This window comes from Haliotis rubra, unplaced genomic scaffold (genome assembly GCF_003918875.1).
Source record: "Haliotis rubra isolate DU_JTF1 unplaced genomic scaffold, ASM391887v1 Scf512, whole genome shotgun sequence".
NCBI classification, from domain to species: Eukaryota; Metazoa; Mollusca; class Gastropoda; order Lepetellida; family Haliotidae; genus Haliotis; species Haliotis rubra.
Genome location: NW_025767205.1, coordinates 44,053 through 67,206, shown reverse-complemented (window position 1 = coordinate 67,206; position 23,154 = coordinate 44,053). Strand labels below are relative to the sequence as shown.

The 23,154-nt window shown below is 39.8% G+C and overlaps 1 long non-coding RNA gene across 1 annotated transcript; it reads right to left on the bottom strand.

Annotated features, from left to right (window-relative positions):
- Positions 1-893: 893 nt before the first annotated feature.
- LOC124292309 lies at positions 894-21,323 on the bottom strand. The gene is made up of 4 exons (XR_006902413.1): positions 21,286-21,323; positions 1,735-1,889; positions 1,215-1,314; positions 894-969 (listed from the first exon to the last, which is right to left on the bottom strand). It is a non-coding gene; the product is annotated as an uncharacterized LOC124292309 (long non-coding RNA).
- Positions 21,324-23,154: the final 1,831 nt, after the last annotated feature.

Sequence of the window (23,154 nt, the reverse complement as noted above, 5' to 3'; positions counted from 1 at the left end):
TTTCCAATCAAGGTCTGTTTCAGGAAATAACAGCTGCCATTACAAATATTTGGGTGCATATCATTGGAAATACGTTTATCATTAAATATCCTGCAGCCTTTAGATGGTCTGGCATTGATTAACATTCAAATCCCTGACTGGTATTCAATGACAGTGGTTAAGAGTATTTTTCCAAGAGTCAGGTAATGCATGTAGTAAATATCTATAATCTAAAGCACCTTTGGTACCATATATTTATTTTAAAGATTCTATTGATAATAATCCAGTTTCATCACAAATATCCCTAATATATATAATCCTTTTATCTGCCAACTTCTTGAAGTAGTTTAATGAATTTGTGAAATTGTGATTAAACCATAATGGTTGGTATGGAATGTCATTGATGTTATTTGGGTTAATATACTGTGAAATAGTTCACATGCTATTAGCACATCATGCAAAAAAGGATTTTCAATCTAAATGTAAGTTTTAGAATTTGTTCCAAAGTATTTTGAAAGTGTACGTATTGAAATAGCTTAAAGACATTGAGCTTCTTTGCAACTTGGTGTACTTTAGCCACTTTTAATTCCCACTGTTAATTTTCACACTCAAAGTTGAGCATTTTTTCAATATCAGGGTACACAATTTAACGTTTTCATAGGACATCTTCTTAAACTAATCGCAGATTAAGTACGAAAAACGTGCACTTACCGCAACAGTCGTGTCCTTTGTCAGATGTTATATTGCAAACTTGACCAGTTTTGCACCCTAATGAACAGTTCCCATTCCACTGGACACATATTCCCTGTATGCAGTTCACATTGCAGTGAATGCTACACTTATCGCCGTACCAGCCACATATGCAGCCCTCAAGGCATTCACCAGTACTAATGTTACAGTGAACAACACCTTCCAGGTCTTTGCAATTCTCCGGACAGGATTTGCTGCAATCAGTTCCCCACTTGTTATTACCACAGTGTATTTTGCAGTCTGAAGAATGAGATAATAGGCACATATGAGCTAGGGTCCATTACACGCACAAACTTATATTGCATTTTAATGATAATTGATCTGTGCATATCAATTCCATCTAACGCCCGTGCGTAAATAAAGGAACCACACATACAGTATTTGATTCTTATCACTTATCTTCGTAGGGACAAGGAAAAATTTCTGAGAATGAACACATGATTATGGTTTCTTTGGTAAGAGTCACATGTAATAATAAAATTTACCTGATAATGCAAGTAACAGAAGCAGTATCCACAATTGCAGATGGTTTGGCAATCTCATCCCAAACCCATGCGCAACTCGTCAGTATGTCCTCAGCAGCTACTGAAATAGAATATGTGCTTGTAACATCATGTTCTTATATTGTTTATGTGTAAAATTGAAGAAACTGATGATATTTATACTCTGAACATTTTCCTAAAACAACCGGGAAACACAAAAATCGTCTACTAGCTTTTAGTAAGAAGTGGGTATTGAACTGCCTTTTATGCCGATCTGTTTCCATATAAAGTTGAATTTCCTTTGGGAAATGGGAAAGGATTTTTTTAAAAACGTTAAACGTTATGCTTTTTTATTACATAATGTCATTCAAATATGAATATATACTACATCCTGCACCATCCATTTTTGGAAAAAATCGTAAAAAATATTAATATGCACCCAAACTAAAACCACATTAGCCCGACATCGCGTTGGCATGTTTATATTTTTAGCGGTTGGTTGTTTATGGCTGTGACGTCATACCAGAGAGTCCGCTTCGTCTGTTGACTTTTTTCTATAGCTTATACGCCTTCGAGTTGAAAGGGACACCAAGCGCAATATTCTGAACGAAGCTTTTTTTGCTGTGATTACGTACTGGAAACTGACAACTACACTTCAAGTTTTGTTGATTTCCAATTCTGCAAACAAAATGGATGTACATATTGTGGGAAATTCTATTTGACAAGAAGAAGGACATAGAGTAGAGTCCATGATAGACTATTTACTGTCATCGTGCGGACTTTGTGAATCCCTCCACGCACGGTCATTTCTGTTCGTTACACTTTTGGAAGAAGTGCTATGAAAAAGATCCGGAACTTCTGGCGAAATATTGATACGAATAGGAAAAACCTAACCTTTACAAGGATGCTATTTATCGGGCATTCCTCTCGACATTCCAAAAAAACACAGAGGCCAAAATGTCAACTAATCTTAACATGTAGTTGTTTTGGAGCTAGCTATATAAAACAATTTCCAGGTGTAAATGTAAAAGTATGGCATAATTTGCGCTCATGTTCTATTTTCGATCAGAGATGTATTTTCACATCCACTGCTACTGTTTGGGACCAGTCAACAATCAACTATTTCCCGAGGTGGGGGTGGGTGGGTGGTTGGGGAATGGTGGGTAGGTGAGGCAGAGAGAGAGAGAGAGAGAGAAACATGCTGAAATAACTGGTCACTTATGTTAAAATGGCATGTGAGTTGGTGGGGGTGGGGTGGGTTAGGGCATGCTTCAAATGTCTCTTTTTCTCTCGAAAGCAATGTATAATAAATAAAACATAAAATTACCAAACAACTCAACACTGGCATAAAACCGAGGTATTTATGAACCCCTTGATTCATGGCAGCTAGTGATATTTAAAGGTATTATTTAACCCACTCTCAAGAAAGGGAAATCGGGGAAATATGTTCATTCAGACAATGTATCTGGGTTTTCTTTCGTAAATATAAAAATGCTGTGACCAAGACTAGAGAACCCAAGCGGGCAAGCAGCTACCCCAAAATCGAGAATGGGGACATCCTCCATGACCAAGCCAGTGAAGGAGAGACCAACACATGGTACATAAAATACAGACAATCAATAATTTTTTTATTCTTGGCTCCCTTTTGTTGAACTTGGGCACTCCAGTTTGAAAAAAAGAGCTCTGTTCCAATTACTGCATATGTCTTTCTACCTAATGAATCAACACTTGTTTGCAAGGACATTCTTTTATTCTTATCATCATATCTATTTTCCCTCTCAGCTTTTGTTAAGACAAAAGTACTTACTTTATTAGTGCAAATTTAAAAGAAAATTAGTATTATGGTTGCAAGAGAATCTATACTGAAAGTGTGTTACACAATGTCTCTAATTCAATGTAAACTTTATTTACAGTGTATGTGGAATTCCTACTCAGGAGATGAGAAACAGGTTTCCTTCCTACAGACTTTCATAAGTTTGGACGATATTTATTTCGCAGGTCTCGACAGTGCTTACACACAAATTACACATGATATTCATCTCCGACCTGGTTGCTATAACATTTTACACATTTAATTTCACTTGGATTTAAATTTTTACTTTTACGCTCAGAGGTTACATTGAAATCATGCAAGGAGATTCTGACTTAACAAATAGCTCTTCTCAAAGATTTGTCATGTAATACATTTAAATTATTTCTGGCTCTAATAACGATTTTACAAGAGCATAATGAGAAAGATATTTAGATGAGTGTACATTACAATGCCAATCGTGGTCAAATATGTCTTTTAGTCTTTGTTTAAAGGCACCCATGAAGGGCCACCTCCTCGTGGTGGGTGCTGGGTCACGCCAAGCGCCCTTCAACCCCCCGTTGTGGACCCGGGGGATATTTGGTCCACCAACCCGTTTGCCGTGGGTTGCGCCCCTGTGTCGGTGGAGGACGGGATTCTGGTGGTTGAGGGCACTGGTTCCAGGAACAATGTTCCTTTGCCCAACACACCACTTCGGCCCTGACTTCACCTAGACGGGTGGTAGAACTGGCCCGGTTCTATCAATCGGCTGGTCATGCCAAGCCCTGTGTATGTATATTTTGATACACACGTTTTCGACACTTTGGAAAATGTTTTCTGAACTGACTTGGCTTCATGTTTATGTTTTTGAATTTGTAAATATTTCAAATATTTCCTATGTCCTTCAACCCCCCGTTGTGGACCCGGGGGATATTTGGTCCACCAACCCGTTTGCCGTGGGTTGCGCCCCTGTGTCGGTGGAGGACGGGATTCTGGTGGTTGAGGGCACTGGTTCCAGGAACAATGTTCCTTTGCCCAACACACCACTTCGGCCCTGACTTCACCTAGACGGGTGGTAGAACTGGCCCGGTTCTATCAATCGGCTGGTCATGCCAAGCCCTGTGTATGTATATTTTGATACACACGTTTTCGACACTTTGGAAAATGTTTTCTGAACTGACTTGGCTTCATGTTTATGTTTTTGAATTTGTAAATATTTCATTTTTGTAATTTGCCTAGAGTACTATACCCAGAAGGCGGTGGCTCATGGGCCAATCTGGTGGACAAATTAATCTTTTAGTTTTTCTGCTTGAGTATATCATCCGAGTATCCTTGGTGCTACAAGTTGGAGATCCACTTGTGTTTAGCATTGTCCTTGTGATACTCCGTGGTGGGTGGGGAGCTCGGATTAAAAACTAACCATGGCTTATCAAACTCCAAACAAAAAAACCAAACGTCCTCTTGACAATGACCCTGTTGACAACGAACTTAGACTGCCCAAACCAACTGATTACTGGCCACGTTTTGTTGTAATTCAGACCAAAGATTATACACCATTAAAACTAAATCCTTTTGCTGTGTCTAAAGGTATCCAAGGCATTGCTGGCGATGTGAAGAATGTTAAAATATTACGTTCTGGTGCGTTGTTAATTGAGTGTGGCAAGAGGCACCAATCAAACAACCTACTGAACACTGAAACTTTTGTCGGCATTCCCGTCACCGTTACGGCTCACAAGACCCTTAACACGAGCAAGGGAATCGTAAGAGATCGTGAGCGATTGCTGGCTGACATGTCGGAACTAGATATCGTTTCCGAAATGAAGGATCAGGGTGTACTTATGTTAAACGTTTTCTACACGTAAAAACGATACAACCATCAAAACCAATACTTATCTGTTTTCTTTTTTCTTTACCCATTGCTCCAAAATCTCTCAAGGCAGGTTATTGTAACCTCAATGTGGAGACTTACATTCCAAACCCTCTCAGGTGCTTTAAATGTCAGAAGTTTGGCTACGGCGTAAATATATTGTACATTGTCTGTTGTGTGTGCTCACTGTGGTGAAAAGACACACACAACAGAAGATTGTAACAGTACTGTCAAAAAGTGTGCATCAACTGTGCAGGGAACCACCCAGCTTACTCTAAGGACTGTCCCGTATGGAAACAGCAAATGGCAATCAATCAAATAAAATTCACGCAAAACATTAGTTTTGCAGATGCCAAGAAACTAGTCCACGGCTCAGAACAGACAGACAGTTATGCTTCCATTGCCAGAACAACGGCTGAGGCAACATCTAGAGTAACTAAAGTATCTGCTAGTTGTCAGACAGACTTAACCTGGGTCAAAACAGAATCTCCAAAACCTGTCTCGCCTGCTACGTCTACACAAACTGTAAACTCACTTCCCAGTACATCTCGAACCCAATCAGAGACATCCCCTGATCATGAACCATCTTCTCAGTTGTCAACAAAGTCTCAACAAGGTCTCGTTAAAACCAAAACTAAAAAGCCAGATGTTACCAAAAAACTCAGTGGCAGAGCCCCAAAGGGGTCAGAAAATCAAATTCAATTATTCAACAAATATGGATCTCTTGAGGATATGGACGTGTCTGAAAACGTCCGTAGTAGGGCACATAGCTTGTCGCCGACCAAACAAGTGCGGGGTAGATCCCCAATAAATCCCCCTAAAAGATAGGTTATCAGCATAATATCCTACAGTGGAATTGCAGAGGACTAATTTCAATGAATTGCAGCTTTTAGTCCAGGATTTAACACCATCAGCGTTCTGTCTGCAGGAGACATATTTAAAACAGACAGATGATTTTGTCCTGCGTTCTTTCAATGCATATCATTGTTTTTCACCTCCGGGTGACAGGGCCACTGGCGGATCTTCCATCTTAGTCAAAAAGAATGTTATCCAGAGCCCAGTGTCACTAACTACTCATCTGCAGGCTGTTGCAGTGCGAATTACTTTACATGTTGCGTTTACATTGTGTTCTGTATATATCTCTCCGTCTTCAACGTTTCACAAAGCTGATCTTCAAGCTCTATATGACCAACTCCCGAAGCCCTGTATTATTATGGGAGATTTAAATGGGCACAACCCACTCTGGGGTAGTGTCAATACAAACGCTAAAGGTAAACTACTGGAGGAGTTTTGTTCAGACAATGACTTATTTACACCCTGGTACAGGAACCTATTCTGCTCTCGACTTATCAATCACAAATTCAGGATTACTAAATGAATTTGAATGGTCAGTCCATGATGACCTATGTGGAAGTGACCATTTTCCTACTATTCTTAAACCTATAAACCCAACTGATATTACTCCATATTCGAGATGGAACTTTAAAAAAGCTAACTGGCCGTTGTATCAAGCTCTGTGTTGTAACAGACTTAAACCCGAACTCTTTATAGAATGTACTGATCCTATAAAGGATTTCTCTGATGAACTAATTAATATTGCTGATGAGTGTATCCCCAAATCCTCTGCAATTCCACACATACGAAAACCATGGTTCAACAATGAGTGCAAACAGGCTAGGAAGGCACGGAAGAAAGCTGAGAATTATTTCCGTCGCCATCCTATGGTCCATAATTTGAATAAATTTAAAATTTTAAATGCTAAGGCACGGTGTACCTTCAAGCAAAATAAACGTCAATCCTGGCGAAATTACGTATCACAAATAAATTCACGAACGCCGATATCAAAAGTATGGAATATGATCCAGAAAATAAAAGGTAAGGGTTCTAAATCTAGCATTAAAGCATCTTAAAGATGGAGACGAATTATTAACTAGTCAATCTGATATTGCAAATAAACTTGGAGAAACTTTGGCCAAACACTCTTCCTCATCGAATTATTTACCTCAATTCCAAAATTATAAAACAACAGGAAAAAGAAAACTATTAATTTCAATTCAGATAATGGGGAAGATTACAATGAACTGTTTTCTATTCATGAGCTTCATACTGCTCTTGATCAAGCTCATGATATGGCTACAGGTGCCGATAACATACATTATCAGCTCCTGAAAAACTTACCGGATTCATGCTTAGAAACCCCTTTTAAACATTTTTGATGATATTTGGACTTCTGGACAATTTCCTTCTTCATGGCACGATGCTATTATTGTACCCATCCTAAACCTGGACGTGATCATACTGATCCTTCGAATTATCGACCAATCTCATTAACTAGCTGCGTTTGTAAGACCATGGAGCGCATGATAAATAATCGACTTGTGTGGTACTTGGAAACTAATAACCTTTATAACAGACATTCAATGTGGTTTCCGTAAAACAGAAGTACTATCGATCATTTAGTGCGTTTAGAATCCTTTATTAAAAATGCCATTATTAAAACAACATGCAGTGTCGATCTTTTTCGATTTAGAAAAAGCATATGACACCACATGGAAACATGGTATTTTAAGAGATTTACACGATGTTGTTGATTGAGAGGCCGTTTGCCTCTTTTATATCACAGTTTTTAAAGGACAGGCAATTTCAAGTTCGTGTCGGTTCTACCCTGTCTGATCATTACAATCAGGATCAGGGTGTCCCTAAGGCAGTATTTTATCTGTCACACTCTTTAGCATTAAAATAAATAGTCTGTCAAAGGTTTTAAGTGATTCAGTCGATGGATCTCTTTTCGTGGATGATTTTAATATTTCTTGCCGTGGTAAAACATGAACTATTGAGAGACAATTACAAATTTGTCTCAACAAAATACATAAATGGTGTCTTGAAAACGGGTTTAAATTTTCGAAATCCAAATCCAACTGTCTACATTTTTGTAGGAAATACAAACCCCATAAAGATCCAGAATTATCATTAAATGGCACACCCATCAAAGTTGTCAAGGAAGCTAAATTCCTTGGTCTCATCTTTGATTCGCATTTAACCTTTCTGCCACATATCAAAAATCTAGCCAAATGCCTGAAGGCACTCGACTTGTTGAAAGTCGTTTCCACTTCAAAGTGGGGAGGGGACCAAACCACCCTCCTTCATTTGTATAGATCACTGGTCCGATCGAAACTTGATTACGGCTCTATCGTATATGGTGGGGCCTGTAAAAGCAACCTCAAACTACTTGATTCTATCCATCACCAGGGTCTAGGACTTTGTCTTGGGTCTTTCAGAACCTCTCCCATTGACAGTCTCTACGTTGAGGCGGATGAGCCATCTTTAAAACTTCGCCGTATCAAATTGTCCCTACAATATATCACAAAGTTATATTCTAATGAATCCAATCCTGCTCACACTTGCGTGTTTAATCCTCTTTATGAGGACTTGTATAATAAAAAACCTTCACTTGTTCCACCTCTTGGGATAAGAATCCAACAATATATTTCTGCTGATGGCATTGAGTTGGAGAATATATCTCCTTCTCGTCTTCTTTCTTCCCCTCCTTGGCAATTAGTGAGGCCACAAGTTGACCTAACACTGACAAAGTTTAAAAAATCCGAAATTAACGAATTACAATATAAACAAGAATATAATTTATTAAAGAATAACTATAATACATACAAATCCTTATTTATAGATGGGTCCAAGGATGGTGGCGCAGTGGCATGTGCCACTGTCATTGGATCCCGAACAATATCTTCTAGAATACCGGATAACAGCTCTATATTTACAGCAGAAGCAAACGCCATCTTAACAGCTCTTAAATATATTGAAAGACATCCCAAACATAAACAATAAATAATATTTTCTGACTCTCTTTCTTGCCTTCAGGCGATTAAAAATCTCTCTTGCAAACATCCACTTTTAATTGAAATAATCGAATAATATAATGATCTTGCTACTGGCCAATGCGACATCGTCGTTTGTTGGTTACCCAGCCACGTTGGCATTTCTGGGAACACAATGGCTGATCTTGCTGCCAAGGCAGCACTCAACAAATCTGTGACACCACTTCTTATTCCATATTCTGATTATAAAGCTTGCATTAGAACTTACATCCGTGATCTGATGCAAAAGAAGTGGGACAACCAAGTAGGTATCAATAAATTACATGAAATAAAACCTTATATCGGTTATACCTACTTGGGTTGTCAGTCCAGATTTGAAGAGGTCATCATGCGACGATGTCGTATTGGCCACACTAGATACACTCATGCATACCTATTGAAAGGTGAGGATCCTCCATTTTGTATCCCTTGTGATGAGAACTACGGTCAAGCATGTCCTGCTTGACTGTGTTGAATTCTCCATCATAAGGGTAAATACTTCAATGTGAAAACAGTTAAGGATCTTTTTAACACTGTTAATTTTCATTTAATTATTGGCTTTTTAAAAGAAATTGATTAAATGAATGTATTTGATTAATATGTTCTGTACATATATGTATTTTAATTATTGGTAGATTTGATTAGTAACTTAGATTGTGAGTGGCAGTGCCCTCAAAGGGGGTTGAAGTAGCGTAAAATTATTGTCCTCCTGAGGGGCAACGTAAGTCCCAAAACATTCAAAGTAAATTTAAACCTGCTACTCTTTTAATCGTAGAATATATGTTCGTTTAATTTATGGCTAGATTATCTAACATTGCTAAAAGCTGAGGGGATGGTGTAAACCCAGCTAGGGTCCATGCAGGAAGCCAATGTACTGTAAGTCCCCATGGTCCCTAGTATGGTGATCTACCTTCAGTTGTTGGCAATATGTAGCCGGTTTTTACCTTGTATTGTCCTATAGTTAGACTGTTTTAGATTTGATTGCTAGTTTTAAATTCGAATCTGTGATAATCTAGTTATTTTACTGTCCTTCGTTGACAGGTTTTTATAGTTTGCCATTGCTTATTATGCATAAAATTAATTGTTCTCGTCACGATATGGCTGAAATATTGCCGATGTGACGTTAAATTTTAATTCACTCACTCACTCTTTGTTAAAACGATGTTTAATTTCATTCTTAATCTCCGACATCCTGTGATATCCAAACATAAGAGAACCCACACATGAAAAGAATATTCCTAATATCACCCAGCTATTTTACCTTTGTCATCTAATTGTTTTGACATAACATAACATTGATACGGGTATCTATAAGCATCCATACGTATTACATTTATCCAATAGCTGACTGCTGACTGCTCTGACTGTGTTGAAACAAAAATAGAATATCTACCTGTTTCGCCAAGAATCGCTTTGTTGGAAGCATATTTACCGACACCTAAGTATTTCTTAAAACATGAAGTTTGTATTTTCTCCATAGAGTCATAGTATTTTACATCCCAAATTTCAGAACCATATAATAGAAAGGGTGCAATCTTATTATCAAAAAAAGAAGCTACAGTGGAACACCCAAGTAGGTATTAATAAATTACATGCAATAAAACCCTACATTGGTTACACCTACTTGGGTTGTCAGTCCAGATTTGAAGAGGTCATTATGCGGCGATGTCGCATTGGCCATACTAGATATACCCATGAATATTTGCTTAAAGGCGAAGATCCTCCGTTTTGTATCCCTTGTGATGAAAGAATTACAGTCAAGCATGTCTTGCTTGACTGCATTGAATATTCCATCACAAGGGATATCTATTTCAAATCCAAAACTCTGAAGGATCTTTTTAATAATGTCAGTTCTCATTTAATTATTGCATTTTAAAAAAAATAAGATTTGTTGAGTGATTTGTAAATAGATATATATTTTATTATTGGTAGTTTAGATTAGCAACTGAGATTGTTAGTGGCTGTATCCTCAAAGGGGGTTGAAGTATTGTAAAATTATTGTCCTCCTGAGAGGGTACGTAAGTCCCAAAACATTTAGTCAATCTAAGTGTACCTGCTTTTTAATCGTAGAATAAGTGTGTTTTTAATTTATGGCTAGATTTCTCTTCTGTCGCCAATGGCTGAAGGGATGGTGTAAATCCAACTAGGGTCCATGCAGGTAACAAAAGTAATGTAAGTCCCCATGGTTCCTAGTATGGTGATCTACTTTCAGTTGTTGGCGATCTATAGCCCGTTTTTATATTGTATTGTCTTCGTAAATAAAATAGTTTTACATGTTCATGCTAGTTTTAGACTCCATCTGTGATACTCTAGTTATTTTACAGTCCTTCGCTGACTGATTCTTTAGCAACTTTCATTTATTATTTATATAAAACATTTCTCGTCACGATATGGCTGCAATATTGCCGATGTGACGTTAAATACTAACTCACTCACTCACTCACTCACAAGGTTTGATGTCACTACCGTAACATCTTCCAAAAAAATGCAATAATGATTACTCCCTGTACTATCTTCTAATTCTACTTCATGTTTGCAAGCAATGGCAGTGATGAAGCATAACAGTCAAACACTGACACCCAAAAAATCATTTTTCTGAATTTTATCGTAAACAATGGTGTGTACAAAATGATATCTAAGATATTTGCATGTCCTAACCGTTACGGTGGCTACCGCTGAAACCAATGTATTTTGTGCAGCCAAACAATGCCAAATAACTTAGGCAATAGGGGAAATCATTTGAAATCATGTGCTCAGTAAACTTTGGGAATCAGTTATTGTTTTAAAACTGATATTTTAGTGGCTGTCACTACCATTACGGTCACTGCCGTTATCATAGGTTTTGTTACGGTAAGGACAGCTTTTATGGAGGCAGTGAAATCTTTCTAGTTTAACTCATTAAACCCGAGAGCCCCATCACTACTCAGCACCTGGAAGCCCTCGCTGATTGCCCATTCTCTGTGCCGAGACTAGTGCTAGTCACACCTGGCTTTCGGGGATCACAGGAAACTGTCTAGTCGTACAAACAAGACCTGATTGTTTAATTATGTCGTAAAGATATATGTTGAAAGGAATCAGGTGTGAATACATGTCGTGTATTGCAAGCTTTATGTAATTTTATTGCAAGTTTCTCTTGTAGACCTTTTGTCGGCTTGTACATTATATTTTATCACAATATGCATACACATGTATTCTTTGTATGTAACAGATGAGACACACGTTAACAAATTCTCTCTCTTATATCATTGTGTGAGGTTTAAATTTACAAAACATCTATGACAATGACATACTGTAAAGAAGAATTTACTTTCATACTTTATAATCTTCGACGAAAATAGCGGTTTTGCCGATACATTTCTAGTGTTTACGAATTATTTTAATGAAAGTACTATAACGCTAGTCTGTGACTAGCACAAAGCACATTCATTGCATTGCACTTTATTTCATACAGATTTAATGCAGAAAACATACGTGACCATACAAACATGCATATACAAAATGTATACTACATATTCCTTGCATAGACATAAAACAAAGGGTCACGTGATAGGGCGTCATCAAATTTCCCGAAATTTGGTCAAATGTTATCTGCGACCAATCGTATCATGAGATACCTGTCACAGAGGAAAGGACAGGTGATGGGGCGTGGGCGAAATTTCTGAAGAGCACGTTTGGTCACTCAACAGCTTGGATAGAGATTGGTTATTGGCTATATCCTTGACCAGTCGATATGCTGGGTTTCGGCTTTATCAACTCAAGCTATCATGTAACAGTTTGTGTATTGTAAACATACACACTGGTAACGATGTATGAAATATACACATAAGACAAATAGGAGTAGATAGTCACTTTGGCGAGTATATTTGTCCTCATTTTAGTATTTTTCAATAAGTAAAACAAAGCGATTGAAATCCAACCAGTGAGTAGAGGTAGTATTTATTTTCATATACATTTTATGCACACAACTAGTACATAAAACGTAATGGTTTGCTGTACATGTAAATATAATCTTCACCTTGATACGAATGACTATCCAAACTAGAGTACACGCATTACAGAATTCACGAGGTGACACTATACTGAATTATTATAGTGTATAAACTTGCAGTTGACACCCCCACCCCCAATACTTATGAAGTCGGGCGTGCCTATATCTTTACTGAATGCAAACGAAGTTCATAAGATTACAGATGTGCATGCATGTATAAACATCACAGAGAGGGGTGTATATACATGAAGATGGGAAGACGCGCACCGTATAACTGCAAGTACGTGCTGCTAGGAAAAACCAAAACCTGCGACAGAAAATGCACCACCGAATATTGCGGCATACACATGATGTCTATACGAAAGGGTTTCGTGAATTTCACGTGCGAACTGTGCATCGTGGGCGTGAAATGCCATTATCGTCATTGCAAAGCCCACAGAGCGGACGTGGTACAAGGCCATCTCATCTACTTGACGAAAAGAGACTACCTCAACGAACGCAACCGACTGCTCAGAATAAAAATCTAACGTGCATGTCGAAAGTTTAACATTTAACAGCGAGACCACACAAACAAACTACTAGAGATTTTAACTCACAGCCAAACATAGAGATGAAAATCCTATTAGAGATTTGACTTCACCCCTTACTATAGCGAACAACCTATTAGAGATTTGATTTTGCAGCTGACTATAGTGAACAACCTATTAGAGATTTGATTAAGAATCTGAATATAATTATTTTTTCATTTAGAAAATGGTTTTCACACATTGATATAGCAACGATGATTACCGTTCGAGAACTGAAAAGGATTGCCAAGAAACGTGGAATGAATGGTTACTCCCGTTTGAGGAAATCTCAGCTGTTGGAATTGCTCGGCATCGCCGACGAACCCACGGTGAAACAACTCAAGCTCTGAGCGAAAGAACATGGGCTCAGAGGTTATTCGCGCATGAGGAAAGCTGAGCTCCTCGAACTGCTGGAGGAACACAAACCCGTCGAACAATGGTTCGTGCGGACGAAGCACGCCATAGGTAAGTATCTGAGATACTGGCAGATGGACATTGACAAAAATATGGACGTCGACGACATCAAACCCCTGATCGCCGACAAAGTCAACGAGGAACTGAACGATCTGGGAAGACTCAAATTTCAACTCACAGTGAGAATGGAAAAACAGCAGATGGACGGCACCACCGATCACATCCAGCCTTACTTTAGAGGCAAGCAAGAAATCGCGACTCAACCCGAATCCGTCGACGCGTCCATCGACACTTCGTTTGCAAAATACGAGAATCCCTGGAAAGCTTTACGCAAATGGGCTCGGACTGGTTCGTGGACACGATTGACATGGTCTACCTGGACATAGCGAACTACGTGCCGTTCAAAGGAGTGTGGTACCTGGACCTGCCACCGTACTACAAGAAAAACAAGCCATGGCCAACGCCAAAACAAAAGGCGACAACTGTTTACCGGTGGCGATCATAGTCGACTTGCATCCGGCTACCCATCATACAGACAGACTTTCCAGCTATCCCTCCATCGAGGTTTCGGCCTCGACTTTACGGGGATAGACATACTCCCATCTCACAAATCGTTCGAGTGGAAAAACAAACCCATCCGGCTATTAACGTCTTCGGACACGAAGGGAACACAACTATTGTGCACAGGATAAGCCCCGTCCTAGATAAAACCCTGTGAAGGACCAATTTATTTCTGATCGAAAAAAAAAGACAAGTACCACTACGCAACGATTAAAAGTTTCAGCAGACTGTTGTACTATCAATCGAAGCACGCCAGGAAAAAACACTTTTGCGAATGGTGTCTGCACGGCTACACGCAAGCTGACCTGCTGGAATCGCACCTGGAGGATTGCCGAGGCATGTGAGAGACGGCCGTCCGAATTGACATGCCCAACGAAAACGACAACGTCTTGAAATTCATCAGCCACAAGCATCAAATGTCCGTGGCTTACGTCATCTACGCCGACTTCGAAGCCCTCATAAAAAACGCCGACACTGTCGCTCCGTCGTCCCCGGACAAAAGTTTCAAGTACAAAACACAAGAGCACTAAGCCTGCGGGTTCGGTTATGTGGCATTCGATGCACGAAGCCTGCGGGTTCGGTTATGTGGCATTCGATGCGACGGACAAACGAACACTCCCGTGGTCTACCGAGGTCCTGAAGCGTCCGAAACATTTCTCACGTTCTGTCAACACGAAGAGATAAAAATCAGGAAAGTGTTGTCAGATCCTGCTCTCATACGCATGACGTCGAAATAAACTCACTAACAAGAAGGCTAAGAATTGCCACGTGTGCAACGAACCCATGTGCGGAGATTACGTGAGAGATCACTGCCACATCACCGGCTGGTACAGAGGTGCCGCTCACAACGCGTGCAACCTGAAGCTGTAAATCGACCCCCAAAACATCAAAATCCCCGTCGTGTTTCACAACCTTCGTGGGTACGATTCTAACCTGATCATGCAGGCCATCGCGAAGGTCGACGGCAACATAACTTGCATCCTCAACAACATGGAAAAATACATTTCGTTCTCGTTAAAAATACATTTCGTTCTCCGAGATTTATCGATAGCGTTCAGTTCCTGCTGTCGCCTCTAGACAGTCTGGTGAAGGCCAACGACCCAGACGACTTCGACATCACCAATCGATACACCGACGCCGAGACCCCACCCCTGCTGCTGAGGAAGGGCGTCCACCCCTACAAGTACAAGGACGATTGGTCCAAGTCCGACGAGACTCGATTAACTCCCATCAACCAATTTTACGGCAATTTGACCGACTCGGCCATCACCCCGGATGATTATGCACGCAATTAACGTGCCGGACCTTGTTGAAAATGACCAGAGTTAAATTAGAATTGTTAACGGATTACAACATTCACTTGTTCGTGGAAAAAGGCTTGCGAGGCAAGATTTCAATGGCCTCCAAACGATACACCAAAGCCAACAACAAGTACGTTCCCGGTCACGACCCCTGCAAACCCGCCAAACACATACTCTATCTCGACGCCAACAACCTGTATGGCTGGGCCATGAGTCTTCCCACCGGGGGATTCGAATGGGTCTCTTCACCCGAGATAATCGATGTGAATAGCATTGCGCCGGATTGGAACAAAGGCTACGTGCTCGAAGTGGACTTGGACTATCCCGCAGAACTTCACGAATCACACAACAGCTATCCGCTAGCTCCCTAACGATTGATGGTGAACCCAGACTGGATGTCTGAATATCAACGAAACTTGCTAGGAGACAATAAGCCGGCTTACATTGAAAAACTCGTGCCGATTGAGAATTTGAGAAAACGCGTTAACGTGAAATTAGTCAGATCCAGCGAGGAAGAAAAACTCAGGAAACTCAGCCAGCACGGCGTTCAACCGAAGCAAGATATTCGATGACGACTTGGCGGTGCTGCACATGAACAAAAGTCACATCAAATTCAACCGTCCCGTTTACGTAGGGATGAGCATCCTCGACTTATCCAAACACTTGATGTACGATTTCTACTACAATGAGCTGAAAAAGCAGTACGGCGATAGGTGCGAAGTGCTGGACACGGACACAGATTCCCTGCTCATGGAAATTCACATGGAAATGCATGCACCTGTATGACACCAGCGACTACACTAAATATACCCAAGATGTATTCCATCAAGAAAGCCGACGACAACGAAATCCGAAAGGCGAAAGGCATAAAAAAACACGTTGTGAAAAAACACATCAAGCACGCCAGATTCAAGGAAGACCTGTTCAAGAATAAAACGTTCAAACACCAAATGGACATGCTGAGAAGCGACGGACACAGGATATACGGACTGATAATCAACAAGACGTCGCTGTCTCCCATGGACACAAAACGATGGATTGCCATTGACGGAGTCACCACTTATGCGTACGGGCACAAACACGTATCGAATAATTGAACGCTCACGCACACATGCGTACATACATCATGAAGAAAATTTATTACAGCCCGCGCGGGTACTGGAAAGGCGCGTACACCATCCCGAAACTCGCAAAAGCCGCTCGAGTCTCGGAAGACGTTGCCAAAGCTTGGCTTGAAAAACAAGCCATCTGGCAAGTCTACCTGCCGGCGCCTCGGTACATCCCGAGAAGAAAATCTGACATTTTAAAGACGAATCGCGTTCACCAACCCGACCTCCTGTTTCACCCTCACGACAGGGTGCGACGCAAAACCTACAAGTACGCACTGACCGTTGTCGACCGAGCCAGTCGAGTTGACATGGCCTACCGTATTGCAAGTTGATCCCGGATGCTAGTTCATGGGAGCCGTGTCGCAGCTGCTGGCCAAGCACAAAGTCCAAGTGAGACGAGGTATAGCGGGAGCTCACCGTAGTCAAGCAATATTCGAGAGATTCAATCGCACCTTAGTCGAAAACCTATTCTCACACCATTACTCGCGGGATTTAATGGATCCCAAAAACAGAAACACGAAATGGGTTGTACGCTTACCTCAAGTGGTGGATGCCATCAACAATGAAGTCACCAGACTCGTGGGCAAGAGAGTCGTTGAATCCATCAAAATGAAATCTGTCGAATCATCATCGTCAGCGTCACGACGCGATGAAACAGAGAAAACATTACCGGACCGGGTCAGCGTTAGGTACTTGTACCAGCCGGGAGATAACGAGGGAGACAGCAGAAAACGCGCCACCGATCCGATATGGTCCATGAAAACGTACAACGTAGACCTGGTCGACATCAAAGACGCCGAACCGAACTTGTACTACTTGAAAGACGGACCGCCGAGAGCATTCGTCAGAGAGGAGTTGATGATCGTACCTCATGACACAGTCTCTTTTCGATCGCCCACTGTATGATAATTGTCATCATTGTGTGTGTGAATCAAAGGCCTTGATTTTTCCCGACCAACCTCATGCTCACTTAAAAGTCAATATATCAGAAACTATTTGACCGATTTTCGTCACATTTTGCATGCAACTCAGTAGTAGTATAGACAACGATAATACGAGATTAGGGCCTTGTAATTTTGTAAATTGAGCCCTTGGGAGGGCCTGGTCCCGTACAATCATTGTCTATACTACTCATGCCTTTTCTCCACAATAAATAAGTATACCTGATAACTTTCCAACAGCAATATTAACATCAATTTGTAATGAAGAACAAAATTCTGCAAACATATGAGTGCACTCATTACTTGAAATATGTCTTATATAATCAGGTATTTGTTCACTTGGCAAACGATATTTGGGAACAGTTGTAATTGGAATAGGAATCTGTATCTCATCTACAGGATTCTCTCTCTGTAGAAGAACCAAAAATATTTGTTATTGAACATAACACTGGCAAATGGTCACTTTCTGTTCTACCTTGAACAGACAAATCAATAACATCAGAGAACAAATCTGAAAAAATAATAAAGTAGTCCACTGTGCTACACATGGTGTGTGAAACAAACGTAAAATCACCCACATAATCACCATCAAATCGTCCATTTACAATATGAACAGCCATCAATTTACACATATCTAATCAGCATCTACCAAAGTTATTAACGACTGTATCACATGATTCTCTACTGCTACAGAAGTATATATCGAATCGACAGGTATATATTATGTTTCATCATCAATAATGTAATCAAATTCGTTCCCTGTCCTTGCATTAAAATCACCACTGATAATGAATTTACGGTTTTCTCCAAAGTCAAACATGATTTGACTGAGTTGGTCTTAGTGGTCACCTTTTCTATACCGTCAGACGCCTCTTTGTGGTAGACAGGAGAATGTTCAAGGTGGATGTATGCAAATAACAGGAACAGGTGGAAGAGTAACTGCTCATTTGTGCATCTGAAGAATAAAGTATGTTTTCCCACTGGCAGTAACCTCTTTCAAATAAGAAGATATTCATTTGTTTATACAAACAGCAATTCCGCCTGAAACGTTTAGCATTGCTGACAAAGATATGGTATTCATGAAAGATAGTCTGCAACTCATTTGATGAATCAGAACACATTGTTTCAAGTAAACAAAATATATCAAAATGTTTACAAAAATCTATATTTCAGAATGCTTAACTTTTGATTTAAAGCCATGTATGGTCCATGTACATATTGTGGCCATTTCATTATTTGCTGTTTTACTGCAGGCAGTATGTTGATCTACATCAGTATCCTGAGGTTACTGTATCAGTTATTGATGTAGTACAGGTGACTGAGTAGAAATGGTAGTAGGGTAATCCTGTTCCTCGGTGTTGCAAGTATTTGCATTGTGAGAGTCATTTGAATATTCAAAATATGTTTTGGATGAACTGGAGTCATGGCCGGAATCTTATTTTGGAGAGACAGTTTCTGAGATTCTGAGAGATGCGACTGGTTTGGTTTATGAGAAGCCCATCCACGCCTCTGGCCCCGGCGTCATGAAAGTGACTTAAGTCTAAAAATTGCTTAAGTCTGTCATTTTGATCTTAAGTCCAAAACATTGTCTTAAATCGGGGATCACGTACATTTTTTAGTCTTAAAAGTTAAGACTGAGATCATTTTTGTCTTAAATCCTGAGACTGCTAATTACCAGTCTTAAGTCCTTTTGATGCCGAGTTTTTTTTCAGGCGCACATTTTCATAAGGTTTGAAAAGTGAATGTTGTGCGAGATTTGCGTTCGCGTGGTCCTGGATCTGCGTACGATTATAAAATTATACAGAAATGTGGAATATTAAATGTCCTATCCGTTGGTATAAATATAAATGCAAATACCTCGGCGGTTTGAGAAATAAACACTGCTACATCATGTCCCAAATTTTGCTATGCATTAAAAACAGTATGTGCAACGATAAAAGCACTGTGCTTCGATTTTTTTAATTTGGCATCTTTACGGAAAGTGTGAGCGAAGAACTTACAGCCTGATATCTGAACGACATAAGTATATATGAAATGGGTTTATTTGCTTATCCATAACGTTATACGCTCAACATTAAAAATGACTCGCAATAAATGTCAAAAATGGGTTTTCTTCTATGACGTCAAACGACAACAGAGAGGTCATACAGGTATAAAGATAAGGGGGCATAACTCCGCTATGCTTAACACTAGGTCAATGTAACTGAGATCACTTGGTGAAAATTCGTTGTGGATACGGACGCTATATTTTCCTTATGTTTTGTTCACCGTGAACCAAACTACATGTATTCCAATACAAAGTTCCCCAATGTGAGCGGATACGTATTAGTAGTTTCACAATTTATAAGAAAACATGACAATGTACTACACGAGAAAGCACGTAAAGCTATTTGGATGGCCCTATCCGATATGTAAATTAGTTCTTAAATTCACATATTCTCCTGTTTGTGAAGATGTATTTTGACTGATTTTGCATCAGTACTAGCCATATCTTCAAATGTAATGAAATTACTGAAAAGATTACAACATTGTAGTTGACGTCATTGCTTGTTTTATGTATTTTGCGACGTCGGACATACATATTAACCAGACAATCCAGTGATTGACAGCATGAGCATCGAACTATAACTGGGATACAGTGACATGCATGAACCAAGTCAGCGAGCCAGAGCAACCGATACTCGTCTGTTACGACAAGCATAGGTTGCTGAATACCAGTTTAACCAGGATCGTCATAGGTATCCTGGTCTGGTTTCTAATATCGATCATAGATATGGTTGTTTGCCAAGGCCGCCCTGTCATAAACGGGATCATAATAGGAGTGGAAATCTCTTCCAAAGTTTGCAATTGGATTAAATAACAAACTGCACAAGTTATATTTATTACTTCTCGCACTGACCCTGAAGTTCATACATGGTGCCACCCTGAACATGTCCAGAGCGTCATGGAAAATATAGCTTTTAAACATCTTCAGAATAGGCCGATATACAGCCAAAGAGAACTTACAGGCAACAAACCTGATCTTGTTATTGATAAAACCAATGAATTTATTTATGCCGTTGAATTTTCTGTTCTTTTGTACAGCAACTTGATTGGCTAGATTCAGGAAACACATATCAAATACTAGTATGCAGACCTCACTTTTGAATTGTCTCGTTTGCATCCCAGGCACACTGTCGTCAAGCTACCCATTGTTCTCGGTGCCCTTGGTTTGGTACCTCCTGATCTCTTGGAGCAGATCAGGAAAGTGCCCGGGTATAGCTATGGCGGTGTGTGTGTATCAAAATAATGATACTTTAACCAGTGATATGCACCATCTGAGGAATACTATCCCGAATGTTGTTAAATTCATAAATACAACGTTTTATGATTTTACACCATTAACTCACACAGCAGCCTTAAGTAAAACCTCATTTCGATGGGGTATTTACTAGGCGTTTACGATAGGCATATGAAAGCAAGTGATACAATATTGACAGACATACTTCTAGTTTTGAACAGGTAATTGACCGTATATAACCTCCCCTTCTGGGTCATTATTGTGGAGGTTTCACAAACATATTCACTTGGATGAATGCATTTGGAGTGGTAAATCAGAACATATAGTTCACATTTTTCACAAAATGATGGAAGTGCATCAGCAGTAAACCATTCAGTAATACTTACCAACTGTGTTATAAATGTGATCAAAGGTTTCCTTGAAGTATAGCTTACAATGACGCTAGTAGCTACCTTTATACGGTTACTCTGCAGTTGTCATTTGTTACATTATCGAGGGAACCCGCCTCAACTGTAAATGATTCCGTCACATAACCAGTGCCATTCAACAGACAAAGGGAGAAAACACGTGACGTCCTACTTTCCAAATATACAGGGTCCGTACATAGCTTGGATTGAGCGTTGACTTCATTGAAATACACATGCATTGTATGATCTATAACTCTATTTTAATGTCCTGTAGATAGGGAACTACTCGTAGTTGTTTTGTTGACTGGTGTTCAGTTGACATAAGAGATTTCTTGCCCTCAGATTTATTTAATCTAGCATCTGCTAGATGTAGTGAACATATGTCATTCCAGCGTGTACCTATTGGTTTAAAGTATTTTGTTCTGAAATACTTGGCATCTTAACTTCTGCATTCACCCGAGTTATGCGCACCAATATTAATACATTTTCACAATGGAATGAATTTACGGAACATTAAAAACTGTTATAGTGATACACATTTCAGCTCATACATTAGCAAGTATATTTCACAGACGGCTGCAACTGTCTTTGTACACGCCCGTAAATGGGATCAAAGGCCAATATCGTTGCTATTGAAAATGTATTTCTTCTCTTTACCTTGTCGACCCGTGAAGATCCGGGGTAGAATAGGTCTTCAGCCACCCATGTGCTTGCCATAAAAAGGCGACGATGCTTGTCGTAAGAGGCGACTAACGGGATCGGGGTGGTCAGTTTAGCTGACTTGGTTGACACATGTCATCGGTTCCCAATTGCGCAGATCGATGCTCATGCTGTTGATCACTGGATTGTCTGGACCAGACTCGATTATTTACAGACCGCCGCCATATAGCTGGAATATTGTTGAGTGCGGCGTAAAACTAAACTCACTCACTCACTCACTTTACCTTGTCACGAGTAGGACGTTATGTGACCCCATTTGACCCAGAGGCATCTCTAAATTAAAATACTACTCCCAAAGGTTACAGATTCTTGACCACTATTGAATACATTGTTTAACAATAGGTAATTTCCATATTATAACCAGTATTTGATGTATTCAACATGTTTTCTTTTCATTGTCGCGTATGCTGTTGAGTAATCTCGGCTATTTAATGAGATTACAACTCCTTCTTAACTACTGTAATTACTAACAATAAAAATTGTTAAAAGTGATGTTAGATATTGTTACTCAGTGGATCAATGTGCTATCGATATTCATTTTCAACTTCTGGGGAGTATGCAACTCAAGTTGCCTTGGCGGCGCTAAAATGTTAACAGTCCAATCCAATTCATCCGAATAAGTACCCACTGTACAGCCGTTTGAGCAGAGGATGAAACAGGACACTAACATAAGGTGAACAGGTGTGTTACATATGCTTGTATTCGCACACATTAACTACCTTGTGCTACCCATTTGCTACATAATTCATTTCTCCAATATAAAGTTTCCCGGGGTTTTGTTCAGTGTATCAGCTCTGTACACAGGGTTAGCAAGAATGGTTTATTCGTCAGTGTTGAGAGGGTGACTCTGCTTTTACGCCATAACAGGCACAATTCGATAAAGGACAGCCAACACTAGACACAAAGTCATGTCAGTCGTTAGTAAGTGAGGCAGCGGATGAGTCAGTATGTCTTTTATCATGCACAAAACGATGGACAGCCTGTAAAATTTGGCCCGACCCTAATTTTCTTATGCAGCTGCCGGCATTCCAAGAAACATTGAACAGAAAATCAGAAAAAAATAAAAATAACATCAGTCCTAACCATTTTTTTTTTAAAAAGTGATGATTAACAAGAAATGTATTTTAC